Source organism: Aegilops tauschii, chromosome 6 (genome assembly GCF_002575655.3).
Source record: "Aegilops tauschii subsp. strangulata cultivar AL8/78 chromosome 6, Aet v6.0, whole genome shotgun sequence".
NCBI lineage: Eukaryota > Viridiplantae > Streptophyta > Magnoliopsida > Poales > Poaceae > Aegilops > Aegilops tauschii.
The window spans coordinates 181,883,200-181,896,176 of NC_053040.3; positions in this window are offsets into that span (position 1 = coordinate 181,883,200).

Below are 12,977 nucleotides of genomic sequence, written 5' to 3' on the forward strand. Positions count from 1 at the left end.
CGTCGCAATGCACGGGCAGTCTATTAGTGCTTTTCCAATTTACCGGTTTTCCAATCTATCTTTGGAATCAGAGAAATCATGTATGGAAACCAATCTCTTAATTGGTAATACAAACGCAATTAATACAGACGCAATCATTTCCTAGAAAAAATGCAGACGCAATCAATTCATGCATGTATTTCCACCGATTTTCTCCCCCTCATGATTTTCTATTTAAATTGGTTTTGATCTGGCCGAACAAACGAGTATCAATCTTTGGTAATGCAATCAATTCACATCAATCACGAACATATTCTTCTCTTCCTTATATTGGTTTATTTTCTTCCTTTTTTGCTTATTCATTTTTCTCTATATATATCTCTCCCTTCCTTTGCCACGCTAGGATACGCAAGACCCTACGTGCGCCGCCGCTGGGACCCCGCTCGCACCACGCAGGGAGACCTCCACGGCTCCACCCTCTCTAGGAGAAGAGGCCGGAGCACCATGACCAGGGAAGATCATGGCGTTGTCAAGTACTTGCCTCAAGTCTACGCCACACACTCGAGACCCAGATCCATGTCGCCTCTGCGCACCTACGTCGAGTGCTACCGCTGAGCCCTTTTCTCGACGTCATCGCCTGACCATCACTGCCGAACCGGGCCTCCCCACAAGCCTCCCGCCCTTCTCCATTCCAGCGTAGAACCATCACCAAGCCTTTTTCATCATCGAGTCACCTGGAGATGGAAAGCAGGAAGATGTCGCGGGAGGTCGTGCATCTTTTCCGAAGGACGGAGGTTGGCCAGACCACACGCTCCGAGGCAAACGACTCGATCGTCAACTGCTACAAGGAGGCGGCCGCTTGTGATTTATAAATGCCTTCATGTTTATAATTTTCAGTTATTTTTCTTGTGTGCTAGATTGCCATATCTGATGTATTTTTTCCTTGATATAGTTACAGGGATCTTCAAGGGGCAATGCCCTGATGGCAAGCTAACATGCATGATGCAGTTATGTACTTTACTTGCTCCCATGAATATATTTTGTCTTATTTCTCATGAAAATCAGATGCTCAATACACACTGATTAATCTTAGCTATATTCTATTCATGTTGCAGAAAACGTAAATTATTTGCGATCTAGAAGGGACTCATCGTTCTGAGAGTCTGGTTCTACTTAGTTAGGTTGGATTTTTTTTTATTATCCTTGGAAGACTAGCATTATGTAATATATTTGTAATCCCATACTTTTGCGAGTATATATATACTGTCTGAACTCTCCCTAACGAAACATACAATCTAGACATGTAGTATTACAGTTGGGGCATTCAGATATTCCATAGAACATTACCCTTCTCACTATTTATTAATATTCCTTGCACTATACTTCTAAGTTTTTTAGGTTTATGAGAACAATCTATGGCATGTTTTTAATCACTTCAGTTATTAGTCGTGTTTTTTTATACCATAACCTATGACATACCTACTTTGTGATCTTGACCTTTACTCCACATTAATATAACCTGATTGTAAATTAGTTTGATGGATTGTATATCATCCTCTGATTTCGTTTGATTATAATACCGTCCATGGTTACATATATAAATTTTGGTAATTTCCTTTTAATCCTCTGCAAGTGAACTTACCTATTTTACAAAACTCAATTTTATTGTGAAGTTTGATTATTCCTCTATTTGCGGCTGGCCTTATAGTCAGTTGTCCATATGCGTTCACACAGAACATTACTTGTCGGATACTATACAATGATGCCGGCAAGGAAATGGTCAAACAATTTATTTATGAATATTTTGATTCCCGTTCATGGATGGAAATTTTGCATGTGATAAAAATTAAGAAAACTGGGACAGAAGATGTACAGATCAACCACCAAGAGAGCAAACCATTGTTATATGGATCCGGTTCTCACAAACTTCACAATGGACCGCAAAAGATTGACTGAATGCTATCTTTCTGATTATTACATATCATTCGTTATGTTCGAAAAGATGAAGCGCCCCTTGATCAATGTAACGTGAAGAATATTTCTATGAGTTGCATGTATAATAGTAACATAAAAATATGACCGGTGGAGAAAAAGAGGGAGGATGTAATGGTAAAGAAGAAAAAATGGTCGTTGTTGAGCCTAGCATGTCTGCAAACAAGGAACATATGGCGATGGACATATTCTCTACAATATGAATGTGAGTTGGTTATTTGTTTTCACAAGTTTCTTAAATTAATTTGTGATGCAATGTCACTGTCCATTGTTTTCTTAAGAGTTTATTATTTAGTCTATCAGTGTATTATGTATTTGCATGATTGGGAACACAATGAGTCCATGCTTGTGCATCATCACCAATAACAATCATTGTGGCCATGTATGTGATTTAAGAAGAATAATATTTGGGACAATATTTGTGTGAGTACAATTTCAAAGATGGATTGATGATGTTATTTCTTTCATGTGCGGTAACTCGGAGTTAAGCTTACACATAAACCGAGAGTCGGGAAGAGATAAATATATTATTCTTTTGAGCTATATGTATCTATATTCCGGTGGCAACGCACGGGCAATTTCCTATCACTTAAGAAAGACCATGGCTGATGAGAAACTCAGTAAACAACATGAAGGTCCATCCAATTGAATCTTGAACTTGCCTCTCCGTCGATAGAGAAAATAAAAAACAATGATTAAGCCCAGCTGCAATTAATTGATACTTGATGAAGAAGCTGATAATACATTAAGGCACAGGTGATATCTTTTAGTGTTGGGGAACGCAGTATTTCAAAAAATTTACTACGATCATGCAAGATCTATCTAGGAGATGCATAGTAACGAGAGGAGAGAGTGTGTCCACGTACCCTCGTAGACCGAAAGCGGAAGCGTTAAGTAACGCGGTTGATGTAGTCGAACGTCTTCGCGATCCAACCGATCAAGTACCGAACGCACGGCACCTCCGCGATCTGCACACGTTCAGCTCGGTGACGTCCCTCGAACTCTAGATCTAGCTGAGGCCGAGGGAGAGTTTCATCAGCATGACGGCGTGGTGACGGTGATGATGAAGTTACTGACGCAGGGCTTTGCCTAAGCACTATGACAATATGACCGAGGTGGAAATCTGTGGAGGGGGGCACCGTACACGGCTAAAATCAACTTGTGTGTCTATGGGGTGCCCCCCTCCCCCGTATATAAAGGAGTGGAGGAGGGGGGGGGGCGGCCTCCTAGGGCGTGCCCCAAGGGGGGATTCCTACTCCTACTAGGAGTAGGTTCCCCCCCTTTCCTAGTCCAACTAGGAGGGGGAAAGAAGGGGAAGAGGGAGAGGAAGGAAAGGGGGGCCGGCCCCCCTCCCCAATTCGGATTGGGCTTGGGGGGGGGGCCTCCACTTGGCCGCCTCCTCCTCTCTTCCACTAAAGCCCATGAAGGCCCATTAACCCTCCGGGGGGTTCCGGTAACCCCCCGGTACTCCGGAAAATGCACGAACCTATCTGGAACCTTTCCGGTGTCCAAACATAATCTTCCAATATATCAATCTTCATGTCTCGACCATTTAGAGACTCCTCGTCATGTCCGTGATCACATTCGGGACTCCGAACTATCTTCGGTACATGAAATCACATAACTCATAATACATATCGTCATCGAACGTTAAGCGTGCGGACCCTACGGTTTCGAGAACTATGTAGACATGACCGAGACTCATCTCCGGTCAATAACCAATAGCGGAACCTGGATGCTCATATTGGTTCCTACATATTCTACGAAGATCTTTATCGGTCAAAGCGCATAACAACATACGTTGTTTCCTTTGTCATCGGTATGTTACTTGCCCGAGATTCGATCGTCGGTATCATCATACCTAGTTCAATCTCGTTACCGGCAAGTCTCTTTACTCGTTCCGTAGTGCATCATCCCGCAACTAACTCATTAGTTACATTGCTTGTAAGGCTTATAGTGATGTGCATTACCGAGAGGGCCCAGAGATACCTCTCCGACAATCGGAGTGACAAATCCTAATCTTGATCTATGCCAACTCAACAAACACCATCGGAGACACCTGTAGAGCATCTTTATAATCACCCAGTTACGTTGTGACATTTGATAGCACACTAAGTGTTCCTCCGGTATTTGGGAGTTGCATAATCTCATAGTCATAGGAACATGTATAAGTCATGAAGATAGCAATAGCAAACAAACTAAACGATCATAGTGCTAAGCTAACGGCCGAATAGAGGATCAAATAATGACTCAGGAGTCTAATCAGAATATGTCTATGTGCATATGCAGGCTTCACTGCTGGCCGCTGCCGCACGTACTGCGGAGGCCGCTGCACTGAAGCAGGACCTTGAGCGGTCCAAGGAAGAGCTCAGCCTTACCAAGAGGCAGCTCGAAGAGAACAAAGGTAAGATATACCCTGTCTACATATTAAAAAGAAATTTGGTTGTAAATGAAGGAAATATGCCCTAGAGGCAATAATAAAGTATTATTTATTTCCTTATATCATGATAAATGTTTATTATTCATGCTAGAATTGTATTAACCGGAAACATAATACATTTGTGAATACATAGACAAACAGAGTGTCACTAGTATGCCTCTACTTGACTAGCTCGTTAATCAAAGATGGTTATGTTTCCTAACCATAGGCATGAGTTGTCATTTGATTAACGGGATCACTTCATTAGGAGAATGACGTGATTGACTTGACCCATTCCGTTAGCTTAGCACTCGATCGTTTAGTATGTTGCTATTGCTTTCTTCATGACTTATACATGTTCCTATGACTATGAGATTATGCAACTCCCGTTTACCGGAGGAACACTTTGTGTGCTACCAAACGTCACAACGTAAATGGGTGATTATAAAGGTGCTCTACAGGTGTGTCCAAAGGTACTTGTTGGGTTGGCGTATTTCGAGATTAGGATTTGTCACTCCAATTGTCGGAGAGGTATCTCTGGGCCCACTCGGTAATGCACATCACTATAAGCCTTGCAAGCATTGTGACTAATGAGTTAGTTGCGGGATGATGTATTACGGAACGAGTAAAGAGACTTGCCGGTAACAAGATTGAACTAGGTATTGAGATACCGACGATCAAATCTCGGGCAAGTAACATACCGGTGACAAAGGGAACAACGTATGTTGTTATGCGGTCTGACCGATAAAGATCTTCGTAGAATATGTGGGAGCCAATATGGGCATCCAGGTCCCGCTATTGGTTATTGACCGGAGACGTGTCTCGGTCATGTCTACATAGTTCTCGAACCCGTAGGGTCCGCACGCTTAACGTTACGATGACCGTTTTATTGAGTTTTAATGTATCGAAGGAGTTCGGAGTCCCGGATGAGATCGGGGACATGACGAGGAGTCTCGAAATGGTCGAGACGTAAAGATCGATATATTGGACGACTATATTCGGACTTCGGAAAGGTTCCGAGTGATTCGGGTATTTTTGGAGTACCGGAGAGTTACGGGAATTCGTATTGGGCCTTAATGGGCCATACGGGAAAGGAGAGAAAGGCCTCAAAAGGTGGCCGCACCCCTCCCCATGGTCTGGTCCGAATTGGACTAGGGAAGGGGGGCGCACCCTTCCTTCTTTCTCCTTCCCCCTTCCCTTCTCCTACTCCCACAAGGAAAGGAGGAGTCCTACTCCCGGTGGGAGTAGGACTCCCCCCTATGGCGCGCCTCTCCCCTTGGCCGGCTGCCTCCCCCTTGCTCCTTTATATACGTGGGCAGGGGGGCACCCCAGAGACACAACAATTGATCCTTGAGATCTGTTAGCCGTGTGCGGTGCCCCCCTCCACCATATTACACCTCGATAATACCGTTGCGGAGCTTAGGCGAAGCCCTGCGTCGATGGAACATCATCATCGTCACCACGCCGTCGTGCTGACGAAACTCTCCCTCAACACTCGGCTGGATCGGAGTTCGATGGACGTCATCGAGCTGAATGTGTGTAGAACTCGGAGGTGCCTTACGTTCGGTACTTGATCGGTCAGATCGTGAAGACGTACGACTACATCAACCGCGTTGTGATAACGCTTCCGCTGTCGGTCTACGAGGGTACGTGGACAACACTCTCCCCTCTCGTTGATATGCATCACCATGATCTTGCGTGTGCGTAGGAAATTTTTTGAAATTACTACGTTCCCCAACAGTGGTATCAGAGCCAGGTTTTATGCGTTGATGCTATGCACGAGTAGAACACAAGTGAGTTGTGGGCGATATAAGTCATACTGCTTACCAGCATGTCATACTTTGGTTCAGCGGTATTGTGAGATGAAGCGGCCCGGACCGACATTACGCGTACGCTTACGCGAGACTGGTTTCACCGTTGCGAGCACTCGTTGCTTAAAGGTGACTGGCGGGTGTCTGTCTCTCTCACTTTAGTTGAACCGAGTGTGGCTACGCCCGGTCCTTGCGAAGGTTAAAACAACACCAACTTGACAAACTATCGTTGTGGTTTTGATGCGTAGGTAAGAACGGTTCTTGCTAAGCCCGTAGCAGCCACGTAAAACATGCAACAACAAAGTAGAGGACGTCTAACTTGTTTTTGCAGGGCATGTTGTGATGTGATATGGTCAAGACATGATGTGATATAATGTGTTGTATGAGATGATCATGTTTTGTAACCGAGTTATCGGCAACTGGCAGGAGCCATATGGTTGTCGCTTTATTGTATGAGATGCAATCGCCATGTAATAGTTTTACTTTATCCCTAAGCGGTAGCGATAGTCGTAAAGCAATAAGGTGGTGAGACGACAACGATGCTACGATGGAGATCAAGGTGTCGCGCCGGTGACGATGGTGATCATGACGGTGCTTCGGAGATGGAGATCACAAGCACGGTGCTTCGGAGATGGAGATCACAAGCACAAGATGATGATGGCCATATCATATCACTTATATTGATTGCATGTGATGTTAATCCTTTATGCATCTTATCTTGCTTTGTTTGACGGTAGCATTATAAGATGATCCTTCACTAAATTATCAAAGTATAAGTGTTCTCCCTGAGTATGCACCGTTGCGAAAGTTCTTCGTGCTGAGACACCACGTGATGATCGGGTGTGATAGGCTCTACGTTCAAATACAACGGGTGCAAAACAGTTGCACACGCGGAATACTCAGGTTAAACTTGACGAGCCTAGCATATAACAGATATGGCCTCGGAACACGGAGACCGAAAGGTCGAGCGTGAATCATATAGTAGATATGATCAACATAGTGATGTTCACCATTGAAACTACTCCATCTCACGTGATGATCGGACATGGTTTAGTTGATATGGATCACGTGATCACTTAGAGGATTAGAGGGATGTCTATCTAAGTGGGAGTTCTTAAGTAATATGATTAATTGAACTTAAATTTATCATGAACTTAGTCCTGATAGTATTTTGCAAATTATGTTGTAGATCAATAGCTCGCGTTGTTGCTTCTCTGTTTATTTTTTGATATGTTCCTAGAGAAAAATTATGTTGAAAGATGTTAGTAGCAAAGATGCGGATTGGATCCGTGATCTGAGGATTATCCTCATTGCTGCATAGAAAAATTATGTCCTTGATGCACTGCTAGGTGACAGACCTATTGCAGGAGCAGATGCAGACGTTATGAACGTTTGGCTAGCTCAATATGATGACTACTTGATAGTTTAGTGCACCATGCTTAACGGCTTAGAATCGGGACTTCAAAGACGTTTTGAACGTCATGGACCATATGAGATGTTCCAGGAGTTGAAGTTAATATTTCAAGCAAATACCCGAGTTGAGAGATATGAAGTCTCCAACAAGTTCTATAGCTAAAAGATGGAGGAGAATCGCTCAACTAGTGAGCATGTGCTCAGATTGTCTGGGTACTACAATCGCTTGAACCAAGTGGGAGTTAATCTTCCAGATAAAATAGTGATTGACAGAATTCTCTAGTCACCATCACCAAGTTAGTAGAACTTCGTGATGAACTATAGTATGCAAGGGATGACGAAAGTAATTCCCGAGCTCTTCGTGATGCTGAAATTGACGAAGGTAGAAATCAAGAAAAACATCAAGTGTTGATGGTTGACGAGACCACTAGTTTCAAGAAAAGGGCAAAGGGAGGAAGGGGAACTTCAAGAAGAACGGCAAGCAAGTTGCTGCTCAAGTGAAGAAGCCTAAGTCTGGTCCTAAGCCTGAGACTAAGTGCTTCTATTACAAAGGGACTGGTCACTGGAAGCGGAACTACCCCAAGTATTTGGTGGATAAGAAGGATGGCAAAGTGAACAAAGGTATATTGGATATACATGTTATTGATGTGTACTTACTAGTGTTTATAGCAACCCCTCAGTATTTGATACTGGTTCAGTTGCTAAAGAGTAGTAACTTGAAACGGGAGTTGCAGAATAAACAGAGACTAGTAAAAGGCGAGGTGACGATGTATGTTGGAAGTAGTTCCAAGATTGATATGATCATCATCGCACACTCCCTATACTTTCGAGATTAGTGTTGAAACTAAATAAGTGTTATTTGGTGTTTGCGTTGAGCATGAATATGATTTGATCATGTTTTTTGCAATTAGGTTATTCATTTAAGTTAGAGAACAATTGTTGTTCTGTTTACATGAATAAAAACCTTCTATGGTCATACACACCAACGAAAATGGTTTGTTGGATCTCGATCGTAGTGATACACATATTCATAATATTGAAGCCAAAAGATGCAAAGTTAATAAAGATAGTGCAACTTATTTGTGGCACTGCCGTTTAGGTCATATTGGTGTAAAGCGCATGAAGAAACTCCATACTGATGGGATTTTGGAATCACTTGATTATGAATCACTTGATGCTTGCGAACCGTGCCTCATGGGCAAGATGACTAAAACGCCGTTCTCCGGAACTATGGAGAGAGCAACAGATTTGTTGGAAATCATACATCCAGATGTATGTGGTCCGATGAATATTGAGGCTCGTAGCAGGTATCATTATTTTCTGACCTTCATAGATGATTTGAGCAGATATGGGTATATCTACTTGATGAAACATAAGTCTGAAGCATTTGAAAAGTTCAAAGAATTTCAGAGTGAAGTGAAAAATCATCGTGACAAGAAAATAAGGTTTCTACAATCTGATCGCTGAGACAAATATTTGAGTTACGAGTTTGGTCTTCAATTAAAACAATGTGGAATAGTTTCACAAATTCACGCCACCTGGAACACCACAGTGTAGTGGTGTGTCCGAACGTCATAAACATACTTTATTGGATATAGTGCAATCTATGATGTCTCTTACCAATTTACCACTATCGTTTTGGGGTTATGCATTAGAGACAACCACATTCATGTTAAATAGGGCACCATCAAAATCCGTTGAGACGACGCCTTATGAACTGAGGTTTGGCAAGAAACCAAAGTTGTCGTTTCTTAAAGTTTGGGGTTGCGATGCTTATGTGAAAAAGTTTCATCCTGATAAGCTCAAACCCAAATCGGAGAAATGTGTCTTCATAGGATACCCAAAGGAGACATTTGGGTACACCTTCTATCATAGATCCGAAGGCAAGACATTCGTTGCTAAGAATGGATCCTTTCTAGAGAAGGAGTTTTCTCTCGAAAGAAGTGAGTGGGAGGAAAGTAGAACTTGATGAGGTAACTGTACCTGCTCCCTTATTGGAAAGTAGTTCATTACAGAAATCTGTTCCTGTGACTCCTACACCAATTAGTGAGGAAGTTAATGATGATGATCATATAAACTTCAGATCAAGTTACTACCAAACCTCGTAGGTAAACCAAAGTGAGATCCACACCAGAGTGGTATGGTAATCCTGTTCTGGAGGTCATGTTATTTGACCATGACGAACCTACGAACTATGAGGAAGCGATGATGAGCCCAGATTCCACAAAATGGCTTGAGGCCATGAAATCTGAGATGAGATCCATATATGAGAACAAAGTATGGACTTTGATTGACTTGCCCAATGATCGGCGAGCCATTGAGATTAAATGGATCTTCAAGAGGAAGACGGACGCTGATAGTAGTGTCACTATCTACAAAGCTTGAATTGTCGCAAAAGGTTTTCAACAAGTTCAAGATGTTGACTACGATGAGAGTTTCTCACTCGTATCTATGCTTAAGTCTGTCCGAATCATGTTAGCAATTGCCGCATTTTATGAAATATGGCAAATGGATAAACAAAACTGCATTCCTTAATGGATTTATTAAAGAAGAGTTGTATATGATGCAACCAGAAGGTTTTGTCAATCCTAAAGGTGCTAACAAAATATGCAAGCTCCAGCGATCCATCAATGGACTGGTGCAAGCATCTCGGAGTTGGAATATACGCTTTGATAAGTTGATCAAAGCATATAGTTGTATACAGACTTGCGGTGAAGCCTGTATTTACAAGAAAGTGAGTGAGAGCACTACAACATTTTTGATAAGTATATGTGAATGACATATTGTTAATCAGAAATAATGTAGAATTATTCTGCAAGCATAAAGGAGTGTTTGAAAGGAGTTTTTCAAAGATAGACCTCGGTGAAGCTGCTTACATATTAAGCATCAAGATCTATGGAGATAGATGAAGACGCTTGATAAGTTTTTCAATGAGTACATACCTAACAAGATTTTGAAGTAGTTCAAAATAGAACAGTCAAAGAAAGAGTGCTTGCCTGTGTTACAAGGTGTGAAATTGAGTAAAGACTCAAAGCCCGACCACGGCAGAAGATAGAAAGAGAATGAAAGTCATTCCCTATGCCTTGGCCATAGGTTCTATAAAGTATGCCATGCTATGTACCAGATCTATTATCTACCCTACACTGATTTTGGCAAGGGAGTACAATAGTGATCTAGGAGTAGATCACTGGACAGCGGTCAAAATTATCCTTAGTGGAATAAGGAAATGTTTCTCGATTATGGAAGTGACAAAAGGTTCGTCGATGCAAGTTTTGACACTAAATCTAGATGACTCTAAGTCTCGGTCTAGATACATATTGAAAGTGGGAGCAATTAGCTAGAGTAGCTCCGTGCAGAGCATTGTAGACATAGAAAATTTGCAAAATACTTACGGATCTGAATGTGACAGACCCGTTGACTAAAATTATCTCACAATCAAAACATGTTCACACCTTAGTACTCTTTGGGTGTTAATCACATAGCAATGTGAACTAGATTATTGACTCTAGTAAACCCTTTGAGTGTTGGTCACATAGAGATGTGAACTATGGGTGTTAATCACATGGTGATGTGAATTATTGATGTTAAATCACATGGCGATGTGAACTAGATTATTGACTCTAGTGCAAGTGGGAGACTGAAGGAAATATGCCCTAGAGGCAATAATAAAGTATTATTTATTTCCTTATATCATGATAAATGTTTATTATTCATGCTAGAATTGTATTAATCGGAAACATAATACATGTGTGAATACATAGACAAACAGAGTGTCACTAGTATGCCTCTACTTGACTAGTTCGTTAATCAAAGATGGTTATGTTTCCTAACCATAGGCATGAGTTGTCATTTGATTAACGAGATCACTTCATTAGGAGAATGACGTGATTGACTTGACCCATTCCGTTAGCTTAGCACTTGATCGTTTAGTATGTTGCTATTGCTTTCTTCATGATTTATACATATTCCTATGACTATGAGATTATGCAACTCCCGTTTACCGGAGGAACACTTTGTGTGCTACCAAACGTCACAACGTAAATGGGTGATTATAAAGGTGCTCTACAGGTGTGTCCAAAGGTACTTGTTGGGTTGGCGTATTTCGAGATTAGGATTTGTCACTCCAATTGTCGGAGAGGTATCTCTGGGCCCACTCGGTAATGCACATCACTATAAGCCTTGCAAGCATTGTGACTAATGAGTTAGTTGCGGGATGATGTATTACGGAACGAGTAAAGAGACTTGCCGGTAACGAGATTGAACTAGGTATTGAGATACCGACGATCAAATCTCGGGCAAGTAACATACCGGTGACAAAGGGAACAACGTATGTTGTTATGCGGTCTGACCGATAAAGATCTTCGTAGAATATGTGGGAGCCAATATGGGCATCCAGGTCCCGCTATTGTTTATTGACCGGAGACGTGTCTCGGTCATGTCTACATAGTTCTCGAACCCGTAGGGTCCGCACGCTTAACGTTATGATGACAGTTTTATTGAGTTTTAATGTACCGAAGGAGTTCGGAGTCCCGGATGAGATCGGGGATATGACGAGGAGTCTCGAAATGGTCGAGACGTAAAAATCGATATATTGGACGACTATATTCGGACTTCGGAAAGGTTCCGAGTGATTCGGATATTTTTCGGAGTACCGGAGAGTTACGGGAATTCGTATTGGGCCTTAATGGGCCATACGGGAAAGGAGAGAAAGGCCTCAAAAGGTGGCCGCACCCCTCCCCATGGTCTGGTCCGAATTGGAATAGGGAAGGGGGGCGCACCCTTCCTTCTTTCTCCTTCCCCCTTCCCTTCTCCTACTCCCACAAGGAAAGGAGGAGTCCTACTCCCGGTGGGAGTAGGACTCCCCCCTATGGCGCGCCTCTCCCCTTGGCCGGCTGCCTCCCCCTTGCTCCTTTATATACGGGGGCAGGGGGAACCCCAGAGACACAACAATTGATCCTTGAGATCTCTTAGCCGTGTGCGGTGCCCCCCTCCACCATATTACACCTCGATAATACCGTTGCGGAGCTTAGGCGAAGCCCTGCGTCGGTGGAACATCATCATCGTCACCACGCCGTCGTGCTGACGAAACTCTCCCTCAACACTCGGCTGGATCGGGTTCGAGGGACGTCATCGAGCTGAACGTGTGTAGAACTCGGAGGTGCCGTACGTTCGGTACTTGATCGGTCGGATCGTGAAGACGTACGACTACATCAACCGCGTTGTGATAGCGCTTCCGCTGTCGGTCTACGAGGGTACGTGGACAACACTCTCCCCTCTCGTTGCTATGCATCACCATGATCTTGCGTGTGCGTAGGAATTTTTTTGAAATTACTACGTTCCCCAACAGTAAAATAATAGGATCA